We start from the raw sequence: 17290 nt of genomic DNA on the forward strand, positions 1-17290 counted from the left end.
AATAAAATTCCAATAAAAACTAATTTTAACATATTACTATTATTAACATTAGCAGTGCTAATACTTTTATATTGTAGGAGTCTGACACATACCACAACAAGCAACTGACGATCCATAAAAATATTGAAATATATTTCGAAAATATATTTTAAAAATACATATTGCGTGTGTGTGTGTTTACATAGGCTATTTCTGAAATTATATTCATGCATCATGATTTTTAATCAATGTGTTTTTGCAATGCATTTTGTTTCTACACTACGTTTACCATTTTTAAAGCTATCATTATATTATATTATATTATAAAATATTAGATCCTATATTCTCATTCAATTTAGGCCTACTATCCACTTAAACAATATGTCATCAAGTTTCAGGACAAGTTTCTAATTTACCAATTAATTTACAAGTTTCTATTTATGTAAACGCTGCGTAACTTTCATGTGTTTGATGGAGGCGTGAGTTGAACATTCGAGGCGCATTTAAACTGGAGTGGAGGGAGTTTCCATGGAAACGGGGCGGCAACTCAGCTGACAAGTACCAAAAAAACTCCGTCTCTCACTGTTGTTTTTACTGCTTTCAGGTAAGTTTAGTCCCTAAAATTACACAAATAATACATACAACTGTTCCTGACACTTTCTTACATGTAATTGACACGCTTCTGTTGAATATTTACTTTACAGAAATGGTTCAGTGTCATCAGAAAAAGTCCGTTAGCATCACAACCGTGAGCTAACTGTAGAGGCTAACTATTAGAGGTAAGCTAGCTATAGATTTGAGCTCTTATTTATGAAAGATTTTTGCTGCACACATGTGTATTAGTGTTCTCTTTGATTGTGGGAAATTTGAAATGTGTGCATCTTTCCACTCTGAAAATATCGGCAAAAGTGTTTTTTTTTTCCAAGGTGAGATTTTCATTTCACCATGTCCCTTCCACAATGAATAGCTTCTTATTACTTTATGATTGTTAAACTTAACATATATCATTGCAAACGTTACTCTGTGCTCTAAAAATAGACATATTTTATGACATTGTACCATGCAAGGTCTTTTCATAATCTAGAGAAACGCGCGAGCATGTCAGTGGGGTACGGTTGAGACACAGTGTATCAACTGGACCCGGATTGGTCTCCTATTGCTTCACATGCTGTTTAGTTGTACAGTATCATGATAATAGGATAAAAGTCACATTTACACATATGCTACGCAAATTATGTTAAAAATTATATTTGTGATATTTCAACCGTCTATTATTAATGGACATATCGAATGTTACAAGGATTACATAGCATTTTAAGAAATATACAAGGTGGTAAAGTGGGTACAGTTGAGACACCCTTAATAGGTTTCTATGTACTGTATACAGTAACAGTCCAATCATAGAAAATAAAATGCATACAGAGGCTGTGTGTGTTTGTGTACTGGTATTACCTAATGGGGACCAAATGTCCCTACAAGTATAGTAATACCAGTAAATTCACCTTATGGGAATATTTTTTAGGTCCCCATGATGAAACAAGCTTATAAATCATACAGAATGATTGAAAATGTAAAAATGCAGCAAGATTCGAGTGATGTGTAGGTTTAAGGATAGGGTTAAATAATATACGGTATGTATATTGTTATTTTTACTGTTATGTTTACATTTGTACTGTTTGCCATATATTTTTGTAGTGTTAAATATTTGTTCCTGTTTTGTTTAACTGAATCTGACTAAAATAAAGCTAATAAATAAATACATTTTTAAACTGTAATTATTTAAAACTGTAATTTTGTAATTTATTACATTTGCTATAAATGGTTAGCCAGCTTTAGAGCATTAAGAATGGGTGTCTCAACTGTACCATGCTACTGTTTCAGCTGTACACCATATGGGTACAGTTGAGACAAAAATGCACCTCATGTTTATGAGCTAATTGTGGAAAATATGAACTACTTATGGCTATTATCAATTTATGGTATTTTAGTACACAAGCAAAATAAATATCATGTGAAAAATCACTTCATTTCAGCATCTAGTTTTTGTGTAGTGATGAAAAAAGCAGAAAGTGTCTCTACTGTACTCAGTCTACCCTACCCATACAGGCAATGTCCAACTCTCCTGAGCTCATCCACAACATCCGGCGCGTGGCGCGTCAACAGCTCTGGAACATAGATATATACATAGATATATACGTAGATCCTTGCGTATCGCAGCCCATAGAAACAGTCGCTAATGAGGCATCTATGTGTATATATTACTATGTGCCAGAGCAGGTTGACGTGCCACGTGCCGGATGTTGTGACAGTCAGACATTGAGGTTTATCAGAGGTAAAAAAATGACATAAATACTGTTCAGTTTCTTGCACAAACAGATCGTTTCGTGTCTTAGGACATCAATGTATCGTCACAAGCCGCAAGGTTTAATTTGGATTTGTCTGTGCATGTTTTTTTCTCTCTCAAAGATTCTGTGCCCATTGACTGCCATTATATGACTGATAGACTGCAACGGTTCTTCTACTGAAGAAACAAAGTCACCTACTTCTTGGATGGCCTTGGGGTAAGCAGATAAACATCACATTTTCATTTTTGGGTGAACTATCCCTTTAAATAACTTCATATGCATTTTTTTTTCACAATATATTTCACCTATATCATCATGCATCTTTAAAACCTAAAAACGTGAATCCTCGTTTCTTAAGATTTTTATATGTTCTGTACATTATTATTTCTCTTTTCTGCATTTCACCTCTGCTGTAGGCTACATATTGTTGGCTCTGTGACAGATTGTTTATGTTCCTATAGTCTTCCATGCTTGATGACCGTGCAGCAGAGTTGGAGGGGACCTCTTGTTGAAGAACATATCCAAGACACTATGAACCATCTGACTAGTAAGTAAAACAATAAAATACAATTTATATCTCTTGCCTGGAGAACTTCTACTAATACTAATCTAACTAATTTGATCGCTTTTAAAACCGGAGCGCAGTGCGTTAGCATTCGATCGCGGTTCCATTGCATTTCTATTCGCGCCTATTATTGTTTTCTTTTCTTTTTTTCTCGCTCCGTTTTCATTTCCTCTCTCGCTCCGTTTTTCACGAGTTCATCAAACAATAGTGGTAAGTTAAGTTGGTATAATTCATCAATCACGGCGAGTAATGGCTTCTTCTCCTACTATTGTTGTTTGCACTGTTTTCCACATGTACAGTTTATCTCTCTCTGTCAGCAGCGAGGGATTCACATGTGATAAATGCAGGGAAATAGTTAGGCTGACAAGGTTTTAGAACTAGAGACACGCATCCAAACTTTAATTGAGGATAGTAAGAATGTGAGGGCTGTAGATACTGCTTTGGATGCGACTAGCTCAGGGAGTCCTGTACATTGTTCGGTTTCGGTTGAGCCCCTGCAGCAGGGCAACCGGGTGACTGTGAGGCGGCCTAGTCGCGGGTCAAAACACCGCTCTTCCGTTCTGATCAAAACATCAAACAGGTTCTCCCCACTCAGTGACGCACCCACTGAGAAACCTGATGAAAGTGCTCTAGTTATTGGCGATTCTATTGTACGGAACGTGAAAATAGAGACACCAGCCACCATAGTCCATTGTTTACCGGTGTTACAATATATTCAGTTCCTGAAATATTTGGTTCCAGTGGGTGGCGCTTGCGTGAATATTCATCAGGATAACGCCGTGGGCGGGGCCATCCAAAACGGGACGAGTGGAACTGAAATTATTAGCGTGAGCGCCTCAGATCGCGTTTTGTTTTACGGATTATTTCAAGCAGGTAGTAAAATTGAACGAAGTTAAGTTTAAACTACTCATATGATTGTTCACATTTTGTGAAAAGTAAAAGGAAGTTTACTAGATATATATTATGTAAACAAAAACTTTTTATTTTGGATGCGATTAATCGTTTGACAGCACTAATATAGATATACATGTAAATGCATGTAAATATTTTCAAAATATATACAGTATGAGTGTGTATTTATATACACAGTACACACATATTATGTAAACAAAAATATTTATTTTGGATGCGATTAATCGGGATTAATTGCTTGACAGCACTAATTTTAAAATATATAAAAATAGAAAACAGTCATTTTAAATTGTAATAATATTTCACAATATTACTGTTTTCACTGTATTTTTTTTATCAAATAAATCCAGCCTTGGTGAGCATAAGCGACTTCTTTCAGAAACATCTTCAAGAAAAATCTTACTGACCCCAAACATTTGAACGGTAGTGTATATCTACACATCCATAGAAGGTAAATAAATATATATACAAATCTAGTGAAGTTGTGTAAATGAATTAAATGTTGTGTTTGTTTGTTTGTTTCTGGAGCAGTTCCTAGTTCCAGATCACACAATCAAAGACATCAGCGGTGCTTCCTTCGCTGGCTTCTACTACATCTGTTTCCAGAAGTCTACAGCCACCATAGAGGGTTACTACTACCACAGAAGCTCTGAATGGTATAGAATTCTAAAAAATCATTAAATATGAACGTTTATAATACATTTTCAGCATATAGGCCTATCACACCTCAAGAACCCAATTTTAATCCTGTTCTTATCAGGTATCAGTCTTTGAACCTCACACGTCCCTGAACACAGCGCACCCATCTACGAGTTCGGTGACACTGAAGTCCTCGAGGTGAATCTACAGCGGACAGAGGAAATGGACATCAGAGAAAGAGAAGAACTGTCTAATGATTACGCCCAGGACTCGGCTGTCCTCTCCCCTCAATGAAAGAATAAACAGAGGTACAGATGATGGAGGAAGGAACTCTTTCAGGAGACTCTCTACACAAGCCGATCGAGCGAGTGGGATTCGGGATTCGCAGCAGTGTTAGCGTTTTGTTTTCCTTTTATGTTTCTGAGTTTTTAACGCCTCTGTCCTCCGATCATCTTAGAAAACTATTTTTATCCTTAAGGTTTGGGATTAAAATCACAGTTTTTCTTTGCCCTGGATGGAAGAGCCAATGGTGATATTTTTCTCTTTTTTCGCCTTGTAATTTGATAAAGAGCATGGCCAATCTAGAAGTTTTGAAAGTTGTTTTAATTTATTTTGAATCATTCTGAATGAAAAGACTGTGAGTGGGACGCTGTATACAGACACTGGGACGTCTTTTGAAGATGTAACAAAGATTCAGTGTGCGATATGATGGATATGGAGAGTTGCTGTTGTCTGCGGCTTGCTTGGCCCTCAGACGTTGTTTTTATTAACGTAAGGTGTATCATCAAAAGTCACATATATAGCAGCTGGGTCCTTCGCTTCTACGTGTGATATATTTTTTATTATGAAATGAAATGGAGTCAGGTGTTTTGGAAAAAGGTATATATATATATATTATCCCATGGTGGTAAAGCTATTTGTAAAGCTGCTTTGGATGAAACGGTTCTTTCTGAGTTTGGAAAAAAAAAATCTGTCGGTAGTTTTACGCTCCTTGTTTTGCTGTGCAACCTGAAAAATCTCAGCTTATAAGAATCTCAAGTATATGGAAGCCTGTTTCCACCACGCAATGTGAACATAAAGGTAATTACACAATTCTTAATTTATTTCTGGCAAATCTGAGTGTATATCTTTTAGTTAACATCTCGCAATTCAGACTTGCAAGATACAGATTTGGAATTGCAATTCTGACTTTTTTTCTCAGAATTCAGATTTAAAATCTTGAAAAAGTCAAAATTTTCCCCAAAAATTCTGAGTTAACATCTTTCAAATTACCTTTTTCCTTCGAATTTTGGAAGTTTATATCTCGCAATTTTGACGTTTCCAAATCTGTATCTTGCAATTCTGACTTTTTTTCTTGGAATTCAGAGTTTTTTCTATTTCTATTTATTTTGTTAATTCTATTTTTTCCTCCGAATATCAAATTTATATCTCAGAATTCCAGGAAAGTAAAAAGTCTGTATCTCGCAATTCTCTGACTTTTTTGAGTTGACAGCTCGAAATTCTGACCTTTTTTTCTTCGAATTTTGGAAGTTTATATCTTGCAAATTTATATCTCAGAATTCCAGGAAAGAATGTCGTTTAAAAAAAAAAAAAAAAATTATTAATTGTTTTTCTTGGAATTCCGAGTATGTATCTCGCAATTCAGATTTTTTTAATCCCTGAATTTGGAGTTAACATCATGCAATTTTAACTTTTTTTCATCTGAATTTTAAATTTACATCTTGCAAATTATGACTTTTTCTTTCCCGGAATTCTAAATGAACATCTCATAATTTTGACTCTTTCTCTAAGAAAATAAAAAGTTGGAACTGAGAGAAATAAAGTCAGAATTGTTTTCAAAATTCGCAATTAACTTTTTTTTTTTTTTTTTTTTTTTATATTATTCTGAGGTGAAAACAGGCTTCCTTACAAGTCTCTTAGGTTTGAGAATAATCACTTCTCACTTGGTCACTTTAATATTGACAGCTCAGAGAGTATTGATTGATATTGGCATCAATGTCACGCGTGTCGGAACGCAAGGCCGCAGAAGCTTTCATTGGGTTTCAGTTCTTGCCAAGGATGTCATGATGAATAAGCAAGTGTTTTTATTGGAGGGCTCAGGAAGACTTTTCAAAGCAAACAGTCCAGATGGTGGACAACACTGTTATTTTAAACTACCCATCTCTTACAGCCTAACAACGCACAAAATGTAACGGCTGAGGCTTTAAGGAACCTCTCACGAGGTGCTAAAAAATTGGGAGACACATTTATGATACAAAACCCAGATGCGTCCATTTAAGCTTTCGTCAAACCCTTTGCCTTAAAAGTCAGAGATTTGTCTATAAACCACTTTTATAATCATTAGTTTTAAGCTCTGTACAGAAAGAAAGACTTATAAGAATGTTAGTGTTACGAAAAGGCGTTTGAAATGAAAGATTGCTGTACCTCATCCGCCAAAACCTCCTTTTTAATTGTAGACTAGCGAGTGTTTAACAACAGGTTCATGCCACATTTAATCCTAGCTATGTTGATATGTCCTAGTGACATTTTGTACATTCTTTATTTTGGCTCATCCCACACTGTACAAAAAAAAAATTTGAGCCAACTTAAAATTTTAAGGCAACCAGCTTCAGCAGATTTTTGAGTTTTCTCAACTTGTCGTTTTAAGTTTATACAACAAAAATTTTAGAATCTCCCTCAAAAATAAGTTGAGCAAACTCAAAAATACTCAAAAATAAACCTTAAAATGTTAAGTTGGCTCAACTATTTTTTTTTTTTTACAGTGCATGGCCAAATCTCACTAATGCTGCACATTAACTCTCATGCAAAATGTCTAAAACACACCCAATAATTGACGTTTTGCAAATATGTGTAAATTTGACTTCTTTTCCTGTTTGAGTTATTTTGTTGTCCTTAAAACCAGAAATGTGGTCACAAAGAAGTGTTTATGAAGATGTGGGATGTTTGTTTGCTGCGCCTAATAATCTGCTGCCTGAAGGTCAAGATTTATTTAAAGAAATGCTAAGCAAATGAAAGGCCACTGCACATGCTGTTACAGTACAGAAGGAGGGGATGTACATAATAGGGCTGTTTGTTGTGTACACAAATTATTTCATTCTCTACAATTATGAGTGATCTTTTTATTGGCACAAAAGGATAAGAAAATAAAGACTATTGATCCGGATGCGAGTTTTGTGTGTGTGAGAGAGTGTGAGTTCAGGACATGGATTGACATGCTCATAGGTTTGTGCAAACTGCAGACAAAAAGTGAAATGAAAGTGTTTTATTTGGGTTACTCTCATAATGTATTACTCATAAAGGGATGCAAGCGACTCTCTCAACCACTAGATAGCGTAGTATCATCTCTTTAGTACGTGGACTGCGTGTACTAAGCAATATACAGTACTCTGAATACCATCTACCCATTATGCACCAAAACGTTTTAAACAATAATTGAATTGTCCGTTCTCTTTAAACTTTATTTAATTGGCAAAAGTACAAAGAAAAGATTTCCAAAAGATTTTGTACATATAAACAAATATTGATTTTTATGGCTGCAACACTCCAAAGAAGTTGGGACAGCGGCATGTTTAACACTCTGTCACATCAACTGTGCTTTTAATTGCAATGTTTAATCGTTTGAGAACTGAGGATACTAATTGTTAAAGTTTTGCATGCAACTTTTTCCAGTCTTGCTTGATACAAGTCTTCCACTGCTCATCAATCTGTAGTCATTATTGTCTGATTCGCCTTTTCACGATGTGCCATTGCAACGCTATCTATGTAGAGTAGAGAGGAAGCAAAGTAGAAGAGAAAGAGAGGGGGCGGGATCAGGAAAGGTCCTCGAGCCAGAATTCGAACTCGGGACACCTGCAACGGCGTTATATGCGGCGCACTGCCCACTAGGCTATCAGCCCCAACATTCGTAGGTATTTTATGAGGTGGCTAGTTCGTACGAATTCATACGACCTCACTTGGATGATTTTGTATGATTTGTTTAGACCTCAGTTACCCTCTCTTTCTCTTCTACTTTGCTTCCTCTCTACTCTACACTATCCTATTTTAATAAAAGGCAAAACGCTTAAAAAATAAAAAAATACGTACGAATTCCCATGAAATCGGGTTGACCATACATTTTAATTTGGAGACAGATCTACTGGCCAGTCAGTCACATCCACATGTGTCTACCAAACCACGCTGTTGTACAATCTCTGTACAATCCCATTATGTGAGCCTGGAGCACAAAACCAGTCTTAAGTCGCTGGGGTATATTTGTAGCAATAGCCAAAAATACATTGTATGGGTCAAAATGATCCATTTTTCTTTTATGCCAAAAATCATTAGGTTATTAAGTAAAGATCATGTTCCATGAAGATATTTAGTCAATTTTGTACCGTGAAAATATCCGAACTTAATTTTTGATTAGTAATATGCATTGCTAAGAACTTCATTTGGACAACTTTAAAGGTGATTTTCACAATATTTCGATTTTTTTGCACCCTCAGATTCCAGATTTTCAAATAGTTGTATCTCAGCCAAATATTGTCCGATCCTAACAAACCATACATCAATTATTTATTCAGCTTTCAGATGATGTATAAATCTCAATTTCGAAAAATTGACACTTAAGACTGGTTTTGTGGTCCAGGGTCACATATATGCCTCCATGTCAATGGCACCTTCACACATATCCAGTCACCCATGCCGTTTGCACTGAGGCACCCCCATACCATGACAGACATTTGCTTTTGCTTCTGTCATTTTCGTCTTTGGGACTGACATCATTTTTCTCAAGAACAAGCAGAAATGTGGACTCATCTGACCACAACACATTTCCACTTTCTGAGATGAGCTCTCAGTATATTTTTCTCCTAGAGTAACAGATATTCAAGTTGCATTTCTTTTTAACTAAGTTTAACTTGGATATTCTATAACATTTTTTCACTTTTGTTTTTGCCTCTGTGCCAACTTTTTTGAAGTGTGTAACAGGCATCAACATCAAAATTTGTTTATATTTACAAAATACATTTAAGCTGGTCAGGGAAACACTGGAAAGCTTTTCTTTGTACTTTTCTCAATTAAATAAACGTTAAAGGGAATTAATAAATCACAGATTCTTGATTTCACTGCATTTTACAAAATGTCCCAACTTTTTTGGAATTGGAGTTGTAACTTCAGTGCAATCAAATGGGTCAAAAGTGAATGTATTCATGTTGGAAATGAAGGTCAAGTCGTGCACAATGCATTATAGGGAAACAGTATACCATGTGCTTGGTGGTCTGCCATGTACTGCACGTTCCAGTCATCCAGAATTATGTATGAGTAATGCAGTATTTGTGTGAAAGCAATAAAGCATAATTGATTAACTCAGACTCAGAACAGAGAAACTGTTGTGACTCCTATTCAAAATAATTAAAAAGACATTAGGTAGAGACTGATATTATATATATGCTCACTAAGGCTGTATGTTTTTAACAAAAAATCTAATATTGTGAAATATTATTGCAATTTAAAATAACAGTTTTCTATGGGAATGGTCCGTGTACCTTCGGATAATTCGTTTTTTTATTTAATATTGAAATCTGAAAAATGAAAAAAACGCCACATTTTTCGTTTTCATTTGTTCAAACAAAACGAAAATCAAGAATTCGGCTTCAGTTTTCGTTTTACGTTCAGGGACAGAAAAGGGATAAACTACTTGAATATTCGATCTCTACAAGTGGGCGGAGTGAAACGCCCTCTCCGCTGATTGGTCAACCAAACATTACAACATAATAATAGTCCTTAAAAATAATAATAATAGTCCTCTGCTTCTACAGATTCTTAACATGTTTATTTCTGCTACATTTGGTCTCTTTCTCTTCATCAAACAGCCAGATTAACCAATGGCTTGACACAAACCGTACCGAGGCAGAACCTTTCAGTCCTCTGGCACACCGCCTGTTTTATTATATAGCCACCTATCAAAATTTGTGTGGCAAAGCCGCGCGACGCACTGCAGCGCGGGGAAAATGTATTGTAGTGAAGCGCAGACCAGTATCAATGTATGTGAACGTACACAGAGTCATAACTTTTGTTTTAGACAATACGCTACGTTTTGGACAATGGAGGAACCTAAATAATATGACAGATATGACAAGATATGACTTTGTGTAATTTACCTTCACATCACATCTATTAGCTATTTTTCTATTTTGAGTTTTATTCACAGAGCACTTTATAGCAAATCATATTGTTATCCCACTGGCATGGGACTATTTGTTCCTCCATGGTGCTGTTTTAGTGAAATGTGAATTTCACGTCATGATTTGAAGGTGAACTCGGTGCTCACACCTCATGTTTGCGGCTAAATGCAAATTATCATAATTGACGGACAGCTATGCCCCTGAAAAGACATCAGCACTCCGGCTGTTGATGTTAATAACGTGTTTTAATGTCGGTAATAATTTCACCACCATCAACGCATCTAATATTCTCTCTGAGTTTCCATGTTCCCTTACGAAAATTAGCCATGGTTTTAACACGAATAAATACATTTATAGTGCTCTGCGCTAATACAATCTCCCGCGCTGCAGTGCGTTGTATGGGAAGCCAAACAACCAAAAAAATTTGAATTTGAAAATCTGGAATCTGATGGTGCAAAAAAAAAAAAAAAATCTAAATATTGAGAAAATCGCTTTTGTCCAAATGAAGTTCTTAGCATATATTACTAATCAAAAATTAAGTTTTGATTTATTTGGGGATTTACAAAATATCTTCATGGATGATCTTTACTTACAGTAATATCCTAATGATTTTTGGAATAAAAGAAAAAATTGACAATTTTGACCCATACAATGTTGGCTATTGCTGCAAACATACCCTTGCTTTTTGTGGTCCAAGGAATTTATTTATTTATTTTTTATTTTTTTTTTGGTCTCTAAAGACCAGGGAACATCCAAGGTAATGTTCTTTAACTTTAACAGTGCAATTTTATATAATGGCTACGTTTGTCAGGCTTTTCTCTACGCTACATATTAAATAAATAAATAAATAAAATTTAATTAATTGATTTAAAAACAAACTCTTTTCAAAATTGTAAATTGTATGTAAATTCAATATGATGTATTTTGAATTTTGCACTGCATTTATTTTAGGGTTATTAACTTAATACTGATCTTCATTATGTTAACGTGCAGGAAAAATACGAACTTCTTATGTTCGCGCTGCGCTGTCAGTTCGGTGGCGCTAGCAAACACGTCCTCCCTGCGCTGTAGAGTCGGTCGTGCCGCTCGGTCCATTGAGCCTATGACAGGACAGCGCGGCGCAAACTCTTTAATATCGCACTGTTTCTCCCACTTTTGGGTTGTTTGGCTTCCCATACGTTGCGCAGTTTTGCCACACAGATTTTAATAGGTGCCCTACTAAAAAAAAAAAACAATAGAAGCCCATTAGAAACCATCACAGAAATTCCAGTGGTTTACATTAAAATACCATTATGAACCATTAGCTTTTCCAGTAAAACCATTACAAAATTCCTTTTTGTAGTGTGTTTTGGGCATTTTCAATAGGATTTAACATCCCACCAATAGAATCTATCACATACCAGTAGACACCACTATAGTTTCCATTAACACCAATACAATTCCCATCATAACCATTAAATCCATTACATTTTCTATTGTGTTTTGGGCAGGGTTCTATTGTTTTTTTCAGCAGGGTGGTTAGCTATAATAAATCAGGCGGCCGTGCCAAAGATGTAGGCTAGTAGGTAGTTGTGTGTGCAGGTACGAATTAAATTAATATTTATGAGATTTCAGGGTAGGTTGCAGAATTTAAGCCTACACAAAAGAAATCTCTGTCTAGGCTCTGCCTCGGTATTGTTTGTGTCAAGCCATTCCTTAATCTGGCTGTTTGTTGAAGAGAAAGAGATCATATGTAGTAGAAATAAACACTTTAAGAATACATAGTAGCGGAGGACTTTTATTATGTTTTTATGACTATTATTATGTTGTAATGTTTGGTAGACCAATCAGCGGAGAGGGCGTTTCACTCCGCCCACTTGTAGAGATCGAATATTCAAGTAGTTTATCCCTTTTCTGTCCCTGAAAGTAAAACGAAAATGAAGCGAATTCTTGATTTTTCGTTTTGTTTGAACAAATGAAAACGAAAAAGGTGGCGTTTTTTTTCATTTTTCAGATTTCAATATTAAATCAAAAAACGAATTATCCGAAGGTACACGGACCGGGAATATACATTTAAAATGCAATTTATGAATTTTCAGCATCATTACTCCAGTCTTCAGTGTCACATGATCCTTCACATGATCATTTCTGATTATTATCAATGCTAAAAACTGTTGTGCTACTTAATATTTTTGCGGAAACCATGATAAACAGCAGCGTTTATTTGAAACAGAAACCTTATATAACAGATGTAAAGTCTTTACTGTCACTTTTGATAAATTTAGTGCATACATGCAATTAATGTAGCACATAAATTCAAGGAAGAGTACTGAAGTGTATTTGAAACACAACTGCAAATGTTTTTCTCGTTAAATTAATGTTTCACCCTTTTCTCCTTTGTGACAGGTATTTTGGACTTTTGTCCTGATAGTTTATTAGCTATCATTCACACCAGCATTTCCTTTTATCACTGCATTATGTCATGTGGCTAACAGTAAGCCAACAGCAATACACCAACAAAATAGTTCCCAGCACATTGCATATTTCACAATGCACTTGACGTCAAAAAATAAATAACACTGACTGTTCTATGTATTATCCTGTGAAAGCGAATGCAATCCATATGATTCACAACAGGAAACGATGGAGTTCAGGAGGAGGCCAGTTACTTTCCTTTCACAATGACAGTCTTAAAGGAAGAAATCAAGTTACAATAGTGAATAGATTATATAACATTACCTTTGTGCATCATGCATTAGAAATGCAATGTCAAAAATGAAAAATATGTTGTCCGCTGGACGCTGTTCATTATTCATTTGACTTCAAATGATTGCAACAGTTTCAAAAGCTGTTCAAATCAAAGAGCTAAAAGATAAAGCTTGGGTGGAAATTCACGAAGACTTTGTTAAGCGAATCACAAATTCGAAAATTGGAAATTGGATCCAAGATGGCGGCGCGATCAGACGCGGCGGCTGCTCCAGGTCCCAAAGACGGTGCTTTTTTGTCTTTTAATGTCGTCTGTTCGTCTCCAAATAGTGTAAATTTACCGCTAGTTCATAAGGAAATCACTCCTAAACTCAAATATGTTCGCCAAAGACTTTTGGATATCGGCAACGCATACAAAGACCAACTCTCGCCGGCGGCTACTGAGAAGCTACGAGGCCTCTGTTTACTGCTGAAGCCGGACCTCGAGACCGCGGCCTCGCCTACTGTCGCTACCCGCACAAGGCGGCGTCGCAAGCGGTGTGAGAGAGGACGGAAGCGGTAAGCGCGGAGGTATCTGAGCTAGGCTGAGGGAAAACCCCACAAGACCGGCTCTTCCAACACTCATGCTCTCAAACGTTCGCTCTCTGGAAAACAAACTGGACTTAATTCAACTCAGTCGATCTACACAGCGTGAGACAAGGGATTGTTGTGTGTCTGTTTTCACTGAAACATGGCTGAACGACAACATCCCGGACTCCGCCATTCAGCTGCACGGACTAACTTGCTACCGCGCGGACAGAGATTCATCACTGTCTGGTAAGACTCGCGGCGGTGGCTTGTGTGTGTACGTCAACAAAGAATGGTGTAACAATGCTGTAGTAGTGACAAAACACTGTTCATCGCTGGTGGAGTTTATGTTTGTGAAGTGTCGACCATTCTATCTGCCGCGGGAGTTCACGGCCATTGTTATTGTTGCGGTTTACATCCCACCGTGCGCAAACGCAAAGGACGCGCTTCGCGAGCTATACAGCGCCATCAGCGAACAACAAACAAATAACCCCGACGGCTTTTTCATCATAGCCGGTGACTTCAACCACGCAAACCTAAAGACAGTTTTGCCAAAGTTCTACCAACATGTGAACTTTGCAACAAGGGGAAATAACACACTGGACTTTGTTTACACAACAGTTAAGAGCGCATACAAAGCTGAACCCCGCCCCCACCTCGGGTACTCGGACCACATCTCTGTTATGCTAATCCCAGCATACAGACCACTTCTGAAACTGGCCAAACCGGTTCACAAACAGATCAAGGTATGGCCAGACAATGCCACCTCAGCACTGCAGGACTGCTTCCAGGACACAGACTGGAACATGTTCAAAGAGGCGGCCACCTACAACAACCACACAGACCTGCAGGAGTACACTGAAACTGTGACTGCTTACATCCAAAAGTGCACTGATGATGTGACAGTCACCAAGACCATCACCACACGCGCCAACCAGAAGCCATGGATGACAGCAGAGGTTCGTGGGCTGCTAAAGACCAGAGATGAAGCATTCAGATCAGGAGATAAAGCAGCCCTCAAAACAGCAAGAGCCAATCTGTCCCGCAGCATCAAAATGCAAAACGGTCATACGCTCAAAAATCAACAATCACTTCACAGACAGCAGTGACACACGGAGCCTGTGGCAAGCTATTCAGACCATCACAGACTACAAGCCCCCGCCACAGGCCTGTGATGACGACACATCCCTCCCAGATACACTCAACCACTTTTACTCACGGTTTGAAATGCAGAATGACACACCTGCACAAAACTGCCCACACCTCCCAACGACCAGGCGCTCTGTCTGTCTCCAGCTGACGTAAGGAAGACCCTATCTAGGATCAACCCACGCAAGGCTGCGGGTCCCGACAACATACCTGGCCGTGTACTGAAAGACTGTGCTGCACAGCTGACAGATGTCCTAACAGATATCTTCAACACCTCGCTGAGCCAGGCAGTCGTCCCCACATGTCTCAAATCCACAACAATCATACCGGTACCAAAGAAATCACCTGTGTCCTGTCTAAATGACTACCGTCCCATAGCACTGACTCAATCATAATGAAGTGCTTTGAGAGGTTAGTCATGCACAACATCAAAACCAGCCTCCCAACACACTCGATCCGCTCCAGTTTGCATACCGTCCGAACCGCTCTACGGACGATGCAATTTCCTCCACTCTCCACCTGGCTCTTACCCACCTAGAAAATAAAGACTCTACGTTAGAATGCTGTTCATTGACTTCAGCTCAGCATTCAACACAATAATCCCACAACAGCTCATAAATAAACTCAACCTGCTGGGCCTTAACAATTCCCTCTGCAATTGGATCCTGGACTTTCTAACCGGAAGACCTCAGTCAGTCCGTGTCGGCCACAACACCTCGAGCACTACCACACTGAACACAGGTGCCCCACAAGGCTGTGTGCTCAGCCCGCTGCTCTTCACGCTGCTGACCCACGACTGCACTGCCAAGTCCAGCTCCAACCACATCATCAAGTTTGCTGACGACACAACAGTGGTAGCTCTCATCAGCAACAACGATGAAACGCACTACAGAGAGGAAGTGGCACAGCTGGCTGAATGGTGTGGCACTAACAACCTGTCCCTCAATGTGAGTAAGACAAAGGAGGTTGTGATGGACTTCAGGAGAAACTCCGTTGATCACCCCCCACTGACCATCGACAGCTCGACTGTGGAGAGTCAGCAGCACTAAATTCCTGGGGTGCACATCACAGAGGATCTCACCTGGTCCACCAACACCATGTCACTCTCCAAGAAGGCACAACAGCGCCTACACTTCCTCCGCCGGCTGAAAAGAGCAAGTCTCCCTCCACCCATCCTCACCACTTTCTACAGGGGCACCATTGAGAGTGTGCTGACCAGCTGCATCACTGTCTGGTACGGGAACTGTACTGCAGCAGACCGCAAGACCCTCCAGCGGACAGTGAACACCGCTGCAAGGATCATCGGTGCCCCCTCCATCCTGGATATTTTCCTCACACGATGCTCCAGCAAAGCCAATAGTATCGTGAAGGACTCCACACACCCTCCCACAGTCTCTTCCAGCTCCTACCATCAGGAAGACGGTACCGAGCATCAGAGCCCGCTCTGCCAGACTGCTCAACAGCTTTTTCCCCAGGCTGTGAGAGCCCTGAACTCAAATCACCCGCCCCTCTCTGAATCCCCATACAAACCCCTACCTCCTGTAACATGTAACGTGCAATTCAAGTGTGCTACACACAGGTGAGTGGGCCTGTACAAACCACCTGTAGTAGCACACTCTCCTCCTCTATGCGCACTAGTCACTTTTCACACACACTGCTGTGTGTACACAAATCCACAAAAGAACTCCGTAATATATGTATGTTTACATGCTCATGCACTACAAATCCTCCTGCACTGTTCCCCAGCCAGCTGCTTGAACTCAATGTTTCTCCTTGCACATGTACAGTACTTATCTGAAGCATTCGTATAGTTTGTATAGGTACTTTTTATAGATAGTATATTTATATTTATAGTCAAAATCTATCAGTAGGATAGTTGTGTATAGGTTTATATTGTCTTACTCCATTGTTGTATGCCTGTATTTATGTAGCACCGTGGTCCTGTGAGGCACGACATTTCGTTCCACTGTATGCCCCCGCATGTAGCGGAATGACAATAAAGCTCAACTTGACTTGAACTTGAAATACACAAATGGTCCAGTTCTGTTTGATGTCCATATCTCTGGGAAACTGTTATCGTTGTTAGTATAGCTAACCACATTCACCTGCTTCACACTGCATGGACTTCACAGTTCATACGCAATAGTGGAAAGGCTTCAACCATTCGGATCATAATGTACATCTAAATGATATAACATCATATTGTCTTATGATGAATGTATTAAGAGTTTCTGATCTGTCAGGAGTTTAAAAGCCCAAGATACAAGAAAAATATGCGTACTCGA

General features: G+C 38.4%; 1 long non-coding RNA gene across 3 annotated transcripts; it reads left to right on the forward strand.

Moving 5' to 3' along the window:
* Positions 1–18: 18 nt before the first annotated feature.
* On the forward strand, positions 19–4814 carry LOC131535714 (uncharacterized). Of its 3 annotated transcripts, none has more exons than XR_009269729.1 (7): positions 19–583; positions 684–758; positions 2446–2540; positions 2786–2871; positions 4152–4252; positions 4330–4457; positions 4562–4814. It is a non-coding gene; the product is annotated as an uncharacterized LOC131535714 (long non-coding RNA). The 3 variants fall into 3 exon arrangements; XR_009269728.1 differs by having other exon boundaries at positions 4152–4224; positions 4333–4457; XR_009269730.1 differs by lacking the exon at positions 4152–4252 and having other exon boundaries at positions 4333–4457.
* The last annotated feature ends 12476 nt before the right edge of the window (positions 4815–17290 follow it).

The sequence above is a fragment of the Onychostoma macrolepis genome, unplaced genomic scaffold, assembly GCF_012432095.1.
Source record: "Onychostoma macrolepis isolate SWU-2019 unplaced genomic scaffold, ASM1243209v1 Scaffold70, whole genome shotgun sequence".
NCBI classification, from domain to species: domain Eukaryota; kingdom Metazoa; phylum Chordata; class Actinopteri; order Cypriniformes; family Cyprinidae; genus Onychostoma; species Onychostoma macrolepis.